Source organism: Pongo pygmaeus, chromosome 14 (assembly GCF_028885625.2).
Source record: "Pongo pygmaeus isolate AG05252 chromosome 14, NHGRI_mPonPyg2-v2.0_pri, whole genome shotgun sequence".
Taxonomy (NCBI): domain Eukaryota; kingdom Metazoa; phylum Chordata; class Mammalia; order Primates; family Hominidae; genus Pongo; species Pongo pygmaeus.
Window position 1 is genome coordinate 108,040,389 of NC_072387.2, and position 15,935 is coordinate 108,056,323.

The 15,935-nt window shown below is 46.7% G+C and overlaps 1 protein-coding gene across 3 annotated transcripts in view; it reads left to right on the forward strand.

Annotated features, from left to right (window-relative positions):
• The first annotated feature begins 7,480 nt into the window (after window positions 1-7,480).
• Window positions 7,481-15,935, forward strand: part of FARP1 (FERM, ARH/RhoGEF and pleckstrin domain protein 1) — a 313,748-nt gene continuing 305,293 nt past the window's right edge. The window contains exon 1 of one of the 3 annotated variants that reach the window (XM_054446398.2): window positions 7,481-7,691. The gene's annotated coding sequence lies outside the window, so the exon portion shown is untranslated. Of the gene's footprint in view, window positions 7,692-7,993; window positions 8,403-15,935 lie in introns of those variants that run through there. The other 2 variants (XM_054446402.2, XM_063651069.1) reach the window with 2 other exon arrangements.

Sequence of the window (15,935 nt, forward strand, 5' to 3'; positions counted from 1 at the left end):
CCAACTCCCCAGCCGCTGGCAATCTCTAATCTACTCTGTCTCTACAGATTTGCTGACTCTTGATCTTTTCTAGAAATAGAATCATATACTATAAGGTCTTCTGTGTCTGGCTTCTTTCACTTATGATGTTTTCAGGGTTTATCCATGTTGTAGCACGTGTCAGTACTTTCTTTTTATTGCCAAATAATATTCCATTGAATAGATATACCATATTTTGTTTGTCCATTCATTATTTAATGGACTTCCAGGTTGTTTCTGCTTTCTGGCTACTTTGAATAACGCTCATATGAATTTGTGGACATGTTTTCATTTCTCTTGAATATATACCCAGGAGTAGAATTTATCATTTTATTATAAAATGTTCAAACATACAACAAAGTTGAATTTTACAGTGAATGTCCCTCTAGTCACCGCCACAATTCTATTAAAATTTTAATCTACTTCCTTTGTCACATATCTGTCAATCAGCCTTTTTATTTTATTTTTGAGATTGAGTCTTGCTCTGTTGCCCAGGCTGGAGTGCAGTGGCGTGATCTCGGCTCGCTGCAACCTCCACCTCCCAGGTTCAAGTGATTCTCCTGCCTCAGCCTTCCAAGTAGCTAGGATTACAGGCGCCTGCCACCACGCCTGGCTAACTTTTTGTATTTTTAGTAGAGACGGGGTTTCACCATGTTGGCCAGGCTGGTCTCGAACTTCTGACCTCAGGTGATCCACCCACCTTCGCTTCCCAAAGTGCTGGGATTTCAGGTGTGAGCCACTGCGTCCAGCCAAATTTTAGCTTTCTTATTGGGTGTGTGGTGCTCAATGCATTTTTGGACAACAAAAATACTTCAGGTAGTCATCAACAATGACATACCTTCCCTTTATGTATCATTTCATTCTCTGAGATGAGAATCAATGGACAAGATCGTAGGCCAGACTGAAAATGATTTCAGTCTATGACCTTCTTTTGCTTCCCTCCTAAAGTTCTCCTTTTGAAAGTGAAGTGAAAAATAAATGACCTGAAGTCTTTACTTTTTATCCTATCCTATTTTCTATCCTAAAAAAGTGCATTTTGAATGCTTTCTCCAGTTGTCCTAGATTTTTGAATATGGAGGCACAACACAGGATCATGGCTAAGAGGGTGGCCTCTGAAGATTGACTGAGTCTGAATCTCTTTCTTGGCTGTGTACTGTGTGTGACCTTGAGTAAATTACTTAGCCTCTCTGTGTCTCAGTTTCTCCTTTGTAAAATGGAAATAATAATACCAGTCCAAAAAGTTGAAGTTGAAGGTCAAAATGTCAGCACTCTTTTTTTTTTTTTTTTTGAGACAGAGTCTGGCTCTGTCATCCAGGCTGGAATGTAGCGGTGTGATCTCGGCTCACTGCAACCTCTGCCTTCCGGGTTCAAGCAACTGAGCCACCAAGCCCGGCCCAAAATGTCAGCAATTCTAATCAAAATTGTAATATGATTATTTTCAGTGCTTAACAAAATGATACCAAAATTCATGTGGAAAAACACACATGTAAGACTAGTTGGGAAAACTTTTGAAATTAATAATAATTATGGGGTCCAAGCAGTATCAGATAGTAAAATACATTATGAAGCCATAAACACAAACATTTTGGTAACTGGCACAGGGATAGGCAGATGAGTAGAAAAGAATATCCGTGGAAAAGCGGATCCTAAGGTAGGACAAAGTTGGCATTTTAAACAGGTATGGATGATGAAAGTAAGATGGATTTTCAAATGGTATCTGCTCAGCCATTTGGAAAAAAGATGTTGGAGGCACGTCTCATTTCTTATGCCAAAATAAGATATAGATCAATGATAAAATATAAAAATAAAACCATTAAAGTATAGAAACATGATGATTTTAAAAAACATCTTGCATAGAGAAGACATTTCCAAGCATGACACAAAAATGTGAAAGCATAAAAGTAAACACTGACAAATCTGACAACATAAAAATTAAGAACTTGTTGTGAAAAAGAGTACCGTAGTAAAAAACATAAAAAATATTCATTACATGATAGCAAAGGGCTAATTTCCTTAACATGTAAAACATATTAAGAGTTAACAAAAAAAGATAAACAACTAAATGGCAAAATGAGCAAAGCACATGAAGGGCAGTTATCGGATAAATGCCAATGAATAATTTTTAAAATAATGAGATTTTGTTTTTGCCTGTAAGACTGACAAATATGCCTGGGAGCAGTGGCTTACGCCTATAATCCCAGCACTTTGGGAGGCCGAGGCGGGCGGATCATGAGGTCAGGAGATTGAGACCATTCTGGCCAACATGGTGAAACCCCGTTTCTACTAAAAATACAAAAATTAGCTGGGTGTGGTGGCACATGCATGTAATCCCATCTATTTGGGAGGCTGAGGCAGGAGAATCGCTTGACCCAAGGAGGCAGAGATTGCAGTGAGCCTACATCGCGCCACTGCACTCCAGCCTGGGTGACAGAGTGAGACTCCATCTCAAAAAAAAAAAGACTGACAAATATTAAGTTTGCCAATATCCAAAGTGGGCTAAAGAATGATCACTCTCAAGCATGGTTAGTGGGTTCATTTATTGTTCCATAGTAAATCATGCAAAGCTTAATGGCATGAAATTATCAGTTTATGGGATTGGGAATTTGGAAAGAACACAGGGTTCTTCTCTGTCCATGGTGTCCTTAGCTGATACGACCCAAAAGTTTGAGGTGGTTGCGATGGCTGGGAACAGGGACAGTGGGAGCTGGAGAACTCATTCTGAAGTGTCTTCTTCACTCACGTGCTGACACGAGGGATGGGATGGCTGAAAGACCAGCTCATCTGGGACTGTCAACTGGAACATCTCCAAATGAGCCTCTTGAGTATGACAGTCTCAGGATTGTTGGGACTTCTTACATGGCCACTCAGACCTCCAGGAACAAGTGTATGCAAAGAACAAGTTAAAAGCAGCATGGCTTATTCTGACCTAGCCATGAAAGTCACATCACGTCCACTGTATTCTATTGACTGCAACAGTCATGAGCCTGTCTAGATTCAAAGGGCATAGACATAGATCTGACCTCTCAGTGGGAGGAGTGTACAATAATTTGTGGCCATGATTTAAAATCTCTACAGTGGGAGAATAAATTTTTGCAGTGTCTTTGCAATATCTACCAAATTTTAATATGCAACTATCTTTTGAACCAAAGGCATGCCACACAGATAGTCCCCAGATTCCTATCCTCTACCTCCCCCACTCTCTCCTTAAGCTGTTCTCCATCTGGTTTCTGTCACCACCAGTGCTGCCCCTTCCCTTCCAATGTCTTGATTCTTTGCAGAAGAATAAGGTCTCACCTCCAGATCCCAACCAATATCTCATAAGTTCTCCAACCTCAGATGTCTACTTCATGTCAGTTGCTTTCTCTGTAACTCAGTTTCTTCTGGTTCCATTAAGGGCTGCTGAAATTGAGCTCAAAATCCCAAGATTTCCCAGCAGCTACACAAGGAGATTCATATTCTTCCTGTTGACACAACTTTGAAACTGCTCATCCTAATATTCTTCCTCCTACCACATTAAGCTGTGTTATCTATTGCTGCAAAACAGGTTATTCCAAAATGTGGCTTTGAAGAACACTTATCATCTCATACTTCCTATGGGTTAAGACTCTAGAAATTACTTAGTTGGGTCCTCTGGCTTTGGGTTCCTCATGACACTGACATCACTTCAAGTCTCAGCTGGAAAGGGCTTGTGTATTACATGGTTGTTGGCAGAATTCAGTGCCTCCAGGGCTGTTGGAGTAAGGCTTCCCTCTGTTCCTTTCCACTGTGAGTCCTCCATAGGACATCTTACAACATGGCAGCCGGCTTCATCAAAGTGAGCAAATGAGAGGGCAAGACCATATAAGTAAGAAGTTACAGGCCTGGTGCAGTGGCTCAAGCCTGTAATCCCAGCACTTTGGGAGGCCGAGGTGGGTGGATCACAAGGTCAGGAGTTCAAGACCAGCCTGGCCAAGATGGTGAAACCCTGTCTCTACTAAAAATAAAAAAATTAGCCGAGTGTGTTGGCACGCGCCTGTAATCCCAGCTACTCAGGAGGCTGAGGCAGAGAATTGCTTAAATCTGGGAGGTAGAGGTTGCAGTGAGCCGAGATTGCGCCACTGCACTCCAGCCTGGGTGACAGAGTGACACTCCGTCTAAAAAAAAAAAGTTACGGTGCTCTGTGACCTTATCACGGAAGTGACATTGCCTTCCTTTTCTGTATTCTATCCATTAGCAGCGAGTCACTAGGTCACACTCAAGGCAGGGAGATTACACAGAATGAGCCCACCACAAATGTGAGAAGCAGATCTCTTTCCGCCTTGGGTTTTAATACAGGCTGCCTCAGTTACTGTCAGTGCATACTGTCATGTCCAGAGAGCATCATCACCCTAAACCCAGATTCCCTGAAAGGTGATATGTTGAAGGGGAGGTAACTATGGAATAAAAAGTGGTGTTTCACTGTGACATGTGATCTCTTAATATGAAAGATTTGCATGAACCCACACATTTTTGTATATGAGCAGAAAATTTCTGAAAGACTTTGTAAAAACTGTTGGGAAAATTATTTCTAAGAAGTGAGATTAGGGATGCAGGAAGGGTTCCTTCTAGGTTTCACTTCATACTCTTCTATACTGCTTAATTTTATCTTGACACGTACACACGTTTTACAGTAAAACAGTTAAAATTAATAAGAGGAATTGTTAAGCACAGGGTGATTCCTTAATCCAGAAAGATTTCTAAATAACCCATGCCACAGCTTGGGATAAAAGGGGGATCTAGGGGGATTATACATTTTTATATTCTGAAAGTTAAGCATAAATGACACACAATGACAAGGAAACACCTAAGTTTTTCAGAAGTTGATTTTCCAGGTTCAGGATTTTCGAGGCCAGGTACCCCTGGCTTTTCAGGGAGAGGAATTTAAAAAGTGCTTTCTGGACAGGCACGATGGCCTTATGCCTGTAATCCCAGAACTTTGGAAGGCCAAGACAGGGGGATCACTTGAGCCTAGGAGTTCGAGGCTGCAGTGAGCTATGTTAGTGCCACTGCACTCTAGCCTGGGCAACAGAGCAAGACTTTTTTTTTTTTTTTCTTTCTTGAGATGGAGTCTCGCTCTGTCGCCCAGGTTGGAATGCAGTGGCGTGATCTCGGCTCACTGCACCTTCCGCCTCCTGGGTTCACGCCATTCTCCTGCCTCAGCCTTCCAAGTAGATAGGACTACAGGTGCTGGCCACCATGCCTGGCTAATGTTTTGTATTTTTAGTAGAGACGGGGTTTCACCGTGTTAGCCAGGATGGTCTTGATCTCTTGACCTCGTGATCTGCCTGCCTCGGCCTCCCAAAGTGCTGGGATTACAGGCTTGAGCCACAGCACCCGGCCAAGACTCTCTTAAAAGAAACAGTACTTTCTATTAGGTTACGTACCAACCGCAGAATGTTGGTGAGGGCTGGGAGGAAACGTAGGAAGTTCTCTAGTGTGACCCCACCGCTTTATAGCCTCTCTAACTAGATTCCCAGAACTGCCCCTTCTCCCCTCTCTTTTCCCCCGTTAACTCTCTCCCCATGGGCTCCTGCCCTCAGCCTGCAAACCTCAGATTGGCTCCTTTAAAAGTCACCTTCACAAATGTTGATAATATTGAGATAAGACAGCATGGGATATTATGTATTATCATATTGATTAATATGATCAACATATTATGTGTTATGATCATAAATAGTTTTAAGATCACAACTAAATCTAATTCTAGACATACAAAGACTATGAAAGAAATGCTGTAACATGTAGAAAATGTCGGTCTTGCAAACAGGGTGACTGGGAAAATGTCACTTTTCTAATATTCTGTGCTTTCTATGATTTTGTTTTGAGATGGAGTCTCACTTTGTTGCCCAGGCTGGAGTGCAATGGCATGATTTCGGCTCACCGCAACCTCTGCCTTCCAGGTTCAAGCAATTCTCATGCCTCAGCCTCCCAAGCAGCTGGGACTGCAGGTGCGCACCACCACGCCCAGCTAATTTTTGTATTTTCAGTAGAGACGAGGTTTCCCCATGTTGGCCAGGCTGGTTTACAAATTCCTGACCTCAGGTGATCCACCTGCCTCAGCCTCCCAAACTACTGGGATTACAGGAGTGAGCCACCGCGCCCGGCCTAATTTTTTCCTTTTAGTTGGGAGGTATGACATAGCACTTTGCTACTACGTGTAGTCCTTGAACCAGCAAGTAACACCTGAGAGCTTGTTAGAAACAGTCTCAGACTTACTGAATCAGAATCTGCATTGCAACAAGATTCCCTGGTGATTCAGGTATACATTAGTTTAAAAAGCAGCCTACAGCAACTGTTCTCACACCTGGCTACACATTGGAATCACCTGCGGAACTTTACTGATGCTGATGCCTGGGTTAGAATCTTTATATATTTGGCTGGGGTGGAACCAGGGTGTTGTTTTTTAATCGCAGATGATTCCATGAGTTTGAAACCCACTGTCCTAACACCGTGGTCCTCCAAGTGTGATCCCAGGACCAGAGCAACATCACTATCTGGGAATTTGTTAGAAATGCATACTCTCAGGCCCCGCCCCCAAACCTACTGAATCGGCAGCTCTGGGGATGGAGCCTGACAGTCCTTTAGCCCTGCAGGCGATTCAGATGCTTGCTAAGGTTTCATTAGGTAGGTCGGGGATGCGGCCCAAGAATGTTCATTTCTGGACGTTTCCAGGGGCTGCTGGTGGTGGTCATGGTCTGAGAACCACACTTAGAGAATCACGAGCAAAAAAAAATCTGATCTGTGACACACAGCTGGTTGGGCTGACAGAGCAAAGCCTCAAACCCACCATTTCTTCTCTTCAACCACAGACCACCAAATCTGCAAGTATTACATCTTTGCTCCTCCCCAGGAGCTACCCACAAGTACCCTCTACTTCCAAGACCCCTGTTCTTGTCTCAACCCGCTCTTCTATCAGGGTCCCTACACTCCACTTCTGCCCAGCTCCTGTCCAGCTGTGAGTTCACTTGAGGCCTCTCCCGTGAAATCTGCCCTCTCGGTCTGAGGTCAGAGAACTCCTGTAAGACGCAAAAGGCCCAGGGTTCTGAGCCAGTGGCCTCCGAAGGCCGGAATCCGCTAGCCGGGTCTGGCAGAGCGTCACTTACTGCGCCCTAGGCCTCTTCCCGCCACGCTTAGAGAGAGGGACTGGAGGCTCAGAAGGGGGTAGAGAAGGTAACGCGGCAGCTGCTGGGTGGGGACGGTGACTGTGCCCCTAGATCGCTGCCTCCTGGGTCCTGAATCTTGCTCCCCGCTCCGTGGAGTTCCCGAAACCCCGAAGGCACTCAAGCACCACAAGCCACTCCTAATCTCCCCCACACTATTCCCCAAGGGCACTGTCCCCCGAGGCTGGGCGGGCGGGAACTGTCATGGGATTCGCTCGGGCGGAGGGCGCTGGGCCAGGACGTGGGCGGGCGCGGGGTGGCCGCCGCTCCCCCAGGCTTAAGTCCCGCGCAGCCCGGGGTGGTGCCGGAAGCCCGTGCCTGTGGCTCCGGGGGAGGGGAGGGCTCGGTGGGTCCCTGAAGACGGTCCTCCCTGGGCGACGTCGCAGGCGAAGCAGCCCCAGGCAGGACCTCAAAAAGCGACCTGCAGAGTCCGAGCCCCTGACCGCCCGCCTGCCGCTCCCGGCTTCGCCGTGCACACGTCTCCCGCTCTCCCCGGTTCGTTTTTTCGCCACAGCGGCCGGATTCGCGTCTCGCCGGTGGCGCTCCCTGCGCTCGGTTCGGTAGCGCCGCGCGGAGTCCGGCCCTGGCCGGAAGCCCAAGAGAGGCGCAGATCCCCGGCGGCGCGCTGGGCTCGGGAGGCCCCTGGGCGCACCTGCCCGGGCGGAGCGGGGCGGGGCGGGCGCAGGGCGCGGGCCCGGACGCTGGAGGGGGCTGTGGCTCTCCCGCGTCCCCGCTGCTCGGGCTGCGCGGCGCCCGCCTCCCGCCGCCGAGGGGCCGGCCCAGACCCGGGGAGGGGCGGTGGCCACCGCACTTCCCGCTCGCCGGCCTCAGAGGCGGCGGGTCCGGCGCGGGCGCAGCGGTGTGGGCGCTCGGCTGGGGCGCGGGACGGGGACGCGGCCGCCGCCCGCTTTGCGCCGCTCCTCCCTGCGCGAGTGGCGCTGGCCCCGGCGTCGAGGCGGCCATGGCGACCCGGAGCCCGCTCCCCACCCACCCCGCCTGCTCCGCCCTCCCCTCCGCCCCGCGCCACCTTTGATGGCTCGGACCTCAGCCGGCCACCGCCAGCCCTGCTCGCGCGCCCGCGCCGCCGCCGCCCGCGGGTATTAATAGCCGGCGCCGCCGCGCCCTCGGCCGCCGGGGGCTTGGGAGCCGCCGATCCCGGAGCCTGAGCCGGGAGAGGGAGCCGCCGCAGCCGCCGGCGCTGTGGAGGTAGGAGGCGCGCGGTGAACAATGACCGCGGCGGGAGGGCGGGGGCCGGCAACTTGTGCGAGTCCAGGCTCCCGAAGCGCACTGCCGGGGCTGCGGGTGAAGGTGGGCGCGTGGTCCCCGAGGTCCTGCCCCGCGCAGTCGGGCTGCGGGTCGGGCCCGGGCAGCCCCGGCCACCATCGCAGGAGTTCGGGGGCCTAGGGGCTCCGCGCTGCCCCCTGCGCCCCTCTCCTCACCTCCGCCGACCTCCGGCTGCGGGGCTCCGCGCCGGTCCCCGCTCGCCTCCCCCGACCCCGGCGCCCTTCCCCCGCTTCCTTCCGTCCTACCCCCCTGCTGACAGCGCCGGACGCCGCTTCCGGACCTCGGGCCGCAATCTTGGCCCCTGAGGCCGGTTGCGGGCCGGGGAGGTGGCCGCTGGCGCGGATGCCACCGCGCCGCCGGGTGCCCGCCGCTCGCCCACGCGCGGCGCGAGGTTCCCGGCGGGTGACAAAGAGGAACACACCCTCTGCCCAAGTTAGATTTGTGTCTCTCTTTACTGTCTGCCTTTATGCAGGGCGCAGTTTATTTTATTTTTTATTTTTTAAAGCAAAGGACAGATTGTTTTGCGGCGAGTATTTCCAAACAACTTCTGATTGTGGTTTTACGATTCAAGTTCCGGAAACTTTAGCTGTGTGATCCGGCTGGACCCCGGAGACTGTGTGTGTGTGTGTGTGTGTGTGTGTGTGACCCCGGAGACTGTGTGTGTGTGTGTGTGTGACCCCGGAGACTGTGTGTGTATGTGTGTGTGTGTGTGTGTGTTTTGAGGGGGGAAATACGAGTTCCCTGTAATGAGTCTGGATCTCGTTTGTGGCAGCTGGAGACCAGCGGCTGTTGGGGATCGAGTAGGGTTCCACAGAAAGGAGGGAGCTGAGGCTCACAAAGAAGCGAGGCCCTGGTATCTGATCAGCTCGTGGAGACGTGGGAGAGCCTGCTTCTCATCTGGAACAGTTTAGCAGCCTCGGCCTCCCTGTCTCTCCTAGCCTTGGGGAGTACCGGTGGCCTCTGGCTGTTTTATTTTATTGTTAAGGCCGTTCTCCTTGTCAGTTTACCAGGTTTGACCGCCCCAGCCCTGGTCTCTGCGTGGAAACCCCCGGGGGCCCCTCTCCTTCCAGTAGGCAGCATCTTCTGAGCCAAACCTTGGCCTAGCACTGGATTCTGTTTAATGTGCTTTGCACGTGGTGACTTGCGGAGCCCATTTCAGAACATCCTCCAGCATTGTCTTGCTTTTCTTATTCAATCTGAACAAGGGGAGGGGAAAGAAATATCTTTCTGGTCCTGAAAGCTTTAGGGAGAGTTGCCTTAAAAATTGGCTTCGTTGTTCCGGAGACTTTAGGAGGGCCCTGCTTCATCGTATCTTTGGCTTTCTCCCTCCTTCCACAGTGTTCTTGTAGGGGGTTTTATTCTCAGTCTTTCGGATGGGTTGGTCTCCAGGATGTGACAGTTTCTGACAGTGTGCTTCATAAGTGGGTACAGCTAGCACATGGCTCACTTTATATTCCTGCAGCATCGTTCTGCAGCAAGGCATCAATATTGGAGTTACTCCAAGCACAACGAAGCGTTTGTGTTTTTAGAATGTCTGGCTAATAGATCTGCTTCTGGGTAAAATAAATAGAAGCATTATTGGGCAATGGCTGCTTTACTGAGGGAATTGTTGGTGGAGACAGTGAGTAGATGCCTTCCTAGCCCAGCGCCTCCCAGAATCTCTTACTTGTTTCTTTTATGTGAATGGGAAACTAGAAATACTTGGTGTGGAGGCAGCTGTGCCTCCTAGGGGCAGGGATTCTATGGTGCACCCACCCCGCCCCCCGTTACTTGGGGTGTGGTGTTTCATTGAGAAGTTCTGTCACTGTGGGAATCCTTTTGAAGTTTGGTTTGTAATGCCCCCTTTCACATTGATATTCTCTTCCTTGAATTGATACAGGGATGGATTTATTGTTCCTTGGTTCATAATAGAATGCTAACTTTACTCTGTAGCCAGACTTATCAAAGAAGATCTTAAAATAATTATCCTGGACAAGTTTCTTACTGGGTTATTGTATTCACCTCAGAATTATCCAGAGTTTGCAAGGAACCTGGAGGAACGTTTTTGTTTCACTTTTCATTAAAGAAACTGTCCAAGGGGGCTGGGCATGGTGGCTCACACCTGTAATCCCAGCACTTTGGGAGACCGAGGCGGATCACTTGAGATCAGGATTTCCCAGCCTGGCTAATATGGTGAGACCCTGTCTCTACTAAAAATACAAAAATTAGCCAGGCGTGGTAGCAGGTGCCTGTAATCCCAGCTGCTCAGGAGGCTGAGGCAGGAGAATCGCCTGAACCCAGGAGGTGGAGGTTGTAGTGAGTTGAGATTGGGCCACTGCACTCCAGCCTGGGCAACAGGGTGAGACTCTGTCTCAAAAAAAAAAAAAAAAAAAAGAAAAAGAGAAAAAAGGAGCGCCCAAGGAAATTGTTTTGTTTTGTTTTGTTTTTTGGCTAAAGATACAAATTAAAGATAGCATTGATAGGGTTAGTTTTTTTTAAACAGTGAAGCTTATACTCATTTAATTTATTGAACACCTAAGAGCTTAATTCATTTGGAAAATTGTATATATTTATGAGGAGGATGCTTGTGATAAACATCAGAAAAAAACAACTCTTTTCATCCTGGAGGGGATTAGAGACTACTAGAGAAAGGATAAAAGGCTGGTTTCTGCAGGCAGAGTATGCTTAGGAAAAATGGCATTGTGATTTTCCCAGAGGATAAGAGAAATTCTATGGATTTGTAAGTGCTGTACTTGCCTGATTTTTTTTTTTTTTTTTTTTTTTTTTTTTGAGATGGAGTTTTGCCCTTGTTTCCCAGGCTGGAGTGCAATGGTGCAATCTCGGCTCACTGCAACCTCTGCCTCCCAGGTTCAAGCGATTCTCCTGCCTCAGCCTCCCCAGTAGCTGGGATTACAGGCATTTGCTGCCATGCCCAACTAATTTTCTATTTTTAGTAGAGACAGGGTTTCTCCATGTTGGTCAGGCTGGTCTTGAACTGACCTCAGGTGATTTGCCTGCCTCGGCCTCTCAAAGTGCTGGGATTACAGGCGTGAGTCACGGAGCCCGGCCTTGCCTGATGTTTTGATAGCATGGTGGACTGGACATTTTAAAGAAGCCCTTTGTAACTGGCCTTGCTTATTGCAGATAACTGCTTAGTGTTTTTGAGAAATGCACTTTCCTCGCCAGCTGAAGGTGCTACAGATAAGAGGGGCAGGTATAATCCTGTAATGTAGGTGCTAGAGTCTTTCTACCTTGGAAGGACAGGCATTCCCTGTACTGGTTACCATTTGCCTGGGAGGGGAGGGTGTGGGGTTTTAGGCTCTGGTGGCAGTCTCTCTCCTATTGTTTGGTGCTTTTGATTGAAAGGAGTCTCTCCAGGCCTGGCTATTGAATGGGAAGCAGTGGATCAACTTCTTTTCTTGCCTTTTAGTGTGGGAGTTTATGCTGTGGTGGTACTGGGTCGCAGTCCTTTCTCTCTGTTTTCCCCATGGCGACTTAGGTAGGCTGTTACCTCCTTAACCACTTCCACATGGCCAGGAAGAGCAGAGCCAAACGGTTTTCATTCAAATTACTTGAAATACTGATTTTTCCAGTCCTGTTCTGCCAAATGCAGCCTTTGTTTTCAATCAAGAAGCCCCCAGAAAACGTATATTTAAAACTGGCAAAACTTTTTATAGGATGCCCTTGCCCTGGTTTGAATTAGTTAAAAATGTTTGACCAAGTGGATACTTTGAGCAAAAGTGGATAATTGATACATTACTAAAATATCATGCTCGAAGCTTTTGATACTAATCCAGCGAGACTGAAACTGAGGCATGCTCAGTGCTGCCTGCAAACTGTTAACTCAGATTGTAAGTTTTCTTAGTTTAATGTGGGATGGAAATTATAGACGAACTTCAAGACTTGCAATTAATGTGGGAATTCATCATTTACACTGAATGAATTTCATATGTAAAACTGTCATATTTGTTCACACATTAAAAAAAAAAGAGCCTCAGGCCACACTAGACTGCCTTTAATTCTCAATTATGATAATAACTTCTGACCACAAGAGTAACTTCACTTTATGTGCAGACTTTTGATGAAATGCTTTGCATAAATTTATTATTAGAAGGCTTAAAAATTAGAAGACTTAAAAATCCAGTATTATGATGACTTTCAGTTTTTGTTCTTGTTCATTCAGGATCTAGTATAGTATCTGAATATAGCAAACCCTTGGTAAATTATTGTGTTCTGTTTTCTTTTTGAAAGAAACTCCAGGCTGGAGTGCAGTGGTGATCATGGCTCATTGCAGCCTTGACCTCTTGGGCTCGAGCAGTCCTTCCATCTCAGTCTCCCGAGTAGCTGTGACTACAGACACATGCCATCACGCCCAGCTAATTTTTTCTTTAAAAAATTTTTCTTAGAGAGTCTCACCACTATATTGCCCAGTCTGGTAAATCCTTGTTGAATGAATCCAGTTTTTACCATTCCTTCAAATTAGTCTTTAGGGTTTTTAAAGGAAATTTGTTATTAGAATTGATAGATTGCAGTTCTGGCGGTTTGATATTTGATTTTGTTTTCATTTCATTCTAATTTAGCAATTTAATCCTTAAAGCTAAGTCAGATTGTAAGAAGACGGAGGTTCCTTTTAAAAAAAAGACAATAAGGTGCGGTGGCTCACGCCTGTAACCCCAGGACTTTGGCAGGCCAAGGCGGGCGAATCATCTGAGGTCGGGAGTTCAAGACCAGCCTGACCAACATGGAGAAATCCTGTCTCTACTAAAAATACAAAATTAGCCAGGCGTGGTGGCACATGACTGTAATCCCAGCTACTGGGGAGGCTGAGGCAGGAGAATCGCTGGAACCCGGGAGGTGGAGGTTGTGGTGAGCTGAGATTACGCCATTGTACTCCAGCCTGGGCAACAAAAGTGAAACACCGCTTCAAGAAAACACAAGACAATAAAAGCATGAAGAAGAAAGTAAAACAAACTTGAAATCCTACCACCTGTTACTGACTCCTACCTTAGCATTTTGGCATCTGTTCTTTTATACAGCCTTCTCATTTCTTAACCTGCCCCAAATTTGACATTATAATTGTTTTATATGGTACTTGTCTGTAAATTTAACGTGCTCACCATTCCTTTTTGTACTTTGAAGCTTGCTTCTGGGATACATTTTCCTTCTTCCTGAGATACATCTCTTAGAAATTCTGTTAGCATCTGTTGGTGGTAACTTCAGTTTTTGCATGTCTTAGATACCTTTGTTCTTGAATGGTAAATTTATCTGGGTGTGCAATTCTGTATTGTTCCTGTATTAATCAGCTGTGTTCTGGTCCCATTGCTGTTGCTGTCTAATTATTTGTAAGTAGTCTGTCTTTTCTCTCTGGCTACTTTTAAGATGCTTTGGTGTTCTGCAGTATGGCTATGACATGTCTAGGTATTTCTTCTCTCTTTTACTTTTTTTTTTTGAGTCAGGTTCTCACTCCCATTGCCCAGGCTGGAGTGCAGTGGCATGATCTCGGTTCACTGCAGCCTCAACTTCCTGGGCTCAAGTGATTCTCTCACGTCAGCCTCCCAAGTAGCTGGAACTACAGGCAAGCACCATCACACCTGGCTAATTTTTTGTATTTTTACTAGAAATGGGGTTTTGCCATGTTGCCCAGGCTAGTCTTGAACTGCTGGGCTCAAGTGATCCTCCTGCCTCGGCCTCCCAAAGTGCTGGGATTACGGGCATGAACTGCCATGCCTGGCTCTCCTTTAGTTTTATTTCTCTCTCTCTCCTTCCCTCTTCTCCTCCCCCTCTCTTCTGCTCCTCTTCCCTGCTCCCTTGCTACTGTCTTTCCCATCCTCTTTCTTAGTGTATTTTCTGTTGCTCAGCAGTATTTCAGTGGCTGGATATGCTATGACTTGCGTATCCACTCCCCTTTGGCCATTCAAGTTGTTTTCAGTGTTGGCTATCATGAATACAGCTGCTGTGAACATTTGTAAAGAAATCTTTGTGTAGAGATAGGTTTTTATTTTTCCTGTTGGGTCTTTCTTAAGTGTGTGCATAACTTTATAATAAGCTATTTGTAAGAAAGCGTTGGCACCATTTTATATTCCCACCAGTGATGTATGAGACTTCTAGTTACTCCAATCTTGATCAACACTTGAAATAGTCTTTCCTTTTAGCCATTCCAGTGGCTATGTAGTGATATCTCACTGTGGTTTTGTTTTATATTGTCCTGATAACTAATGAAACGTTTTCATGTACTTATTGACCATTTGTATATCTTCTTTTGTGAGTGTCTGTTAGATATTTACGCTTTTTTTTTTTTTTTTTTGAGACAGGGTCTTGCTCTGTTGCCCAGGCTGGAGTGCAGTGGCGCGATCTTGGCTCACTGCAAGCTGTGCCTCCCAGGTTCACACCATTCTCCTGCCTCAGCCTCCCGAGTAGCTGGGACTACAGGCGCCCGCCACCATGCCCGGCTAATTTTTTGTGTTTTTAGTAGAGACAGGGTTTCACCATGTTAGCCAGGACGGTCTCAGTCTCCTGATCTTGTGATCCGCCCGCCTAGGCCTCCCAAAGTGCTGGGATTACAGGCTTGAGCCACTGCGCCTGGCCAAATATTTACTTTTTTTTTTTGAGATGGAGTCTCACTCTGTCACCCAGACTGGAGTTGCAGTGACACAATCTTGGTGCACTGCAACCTCCGCCTCCCAGGTTCAAGTGATTCTTCTGCCTCAGCCTCCCGAGTAGCTGAGATTACAGGCATGCGCCATGCTATTTTTTGTATTTTTGGTAGAGATGGGGTTTCACCATGTTGGCCAAGCTGGTCTCAAACTCCTGACCTCAACTGATCCGCCTGCCTCGGCTTCCCAAAGTGCTGGGATTACAGGTGTGAGTCACTGCACCCAGCAGATCTTTACTGTTTTTAATTTTTTTGTTGAGATTGTTTTATATAGCTTTATTTAGGATACTTGATATACAGTAAACTGTACATTCTTAATGTCATCTTATAGTTGTATGAGTTCTTTATATATTTTGTGTATAATTCCTTTGTAAAGATCTATACAGTATGAATATTTTCACCCAACCTATTTTTGCCTTTTAATTTTTTAAGGATCTTTTGAAAGGCAAAAGTTATTAGGAAAACATTTTACATGGTCTAGTTATTGAACTTATTTAATGTTAGGAAATACATTCAGTGTTGGAAAAATAGCACATTTCTTGTCTGTAAGGCAAGAGAAAAAGAGCATATTGCTCCTTTCAAGAGGTCAGGCTCCATTTACTGGATGGTGATGGAACAGTTTTGTTCTTATCTAACTAAAACTGAGTTGGAAAAAACCTAAAGATGAAGAAAAAAATTGCCTGCTTAATTTGAAAATATAAGCAAATAAGTGCTTAAGATTATGATCAAATAAATAGATTTTTAAAGTCCCAAATTGAGTTGTGTTTGTTCTTTAGCACACAGAAGGATTATTGGAAAAAATGTTTTTGAAATGAATGAAAAAT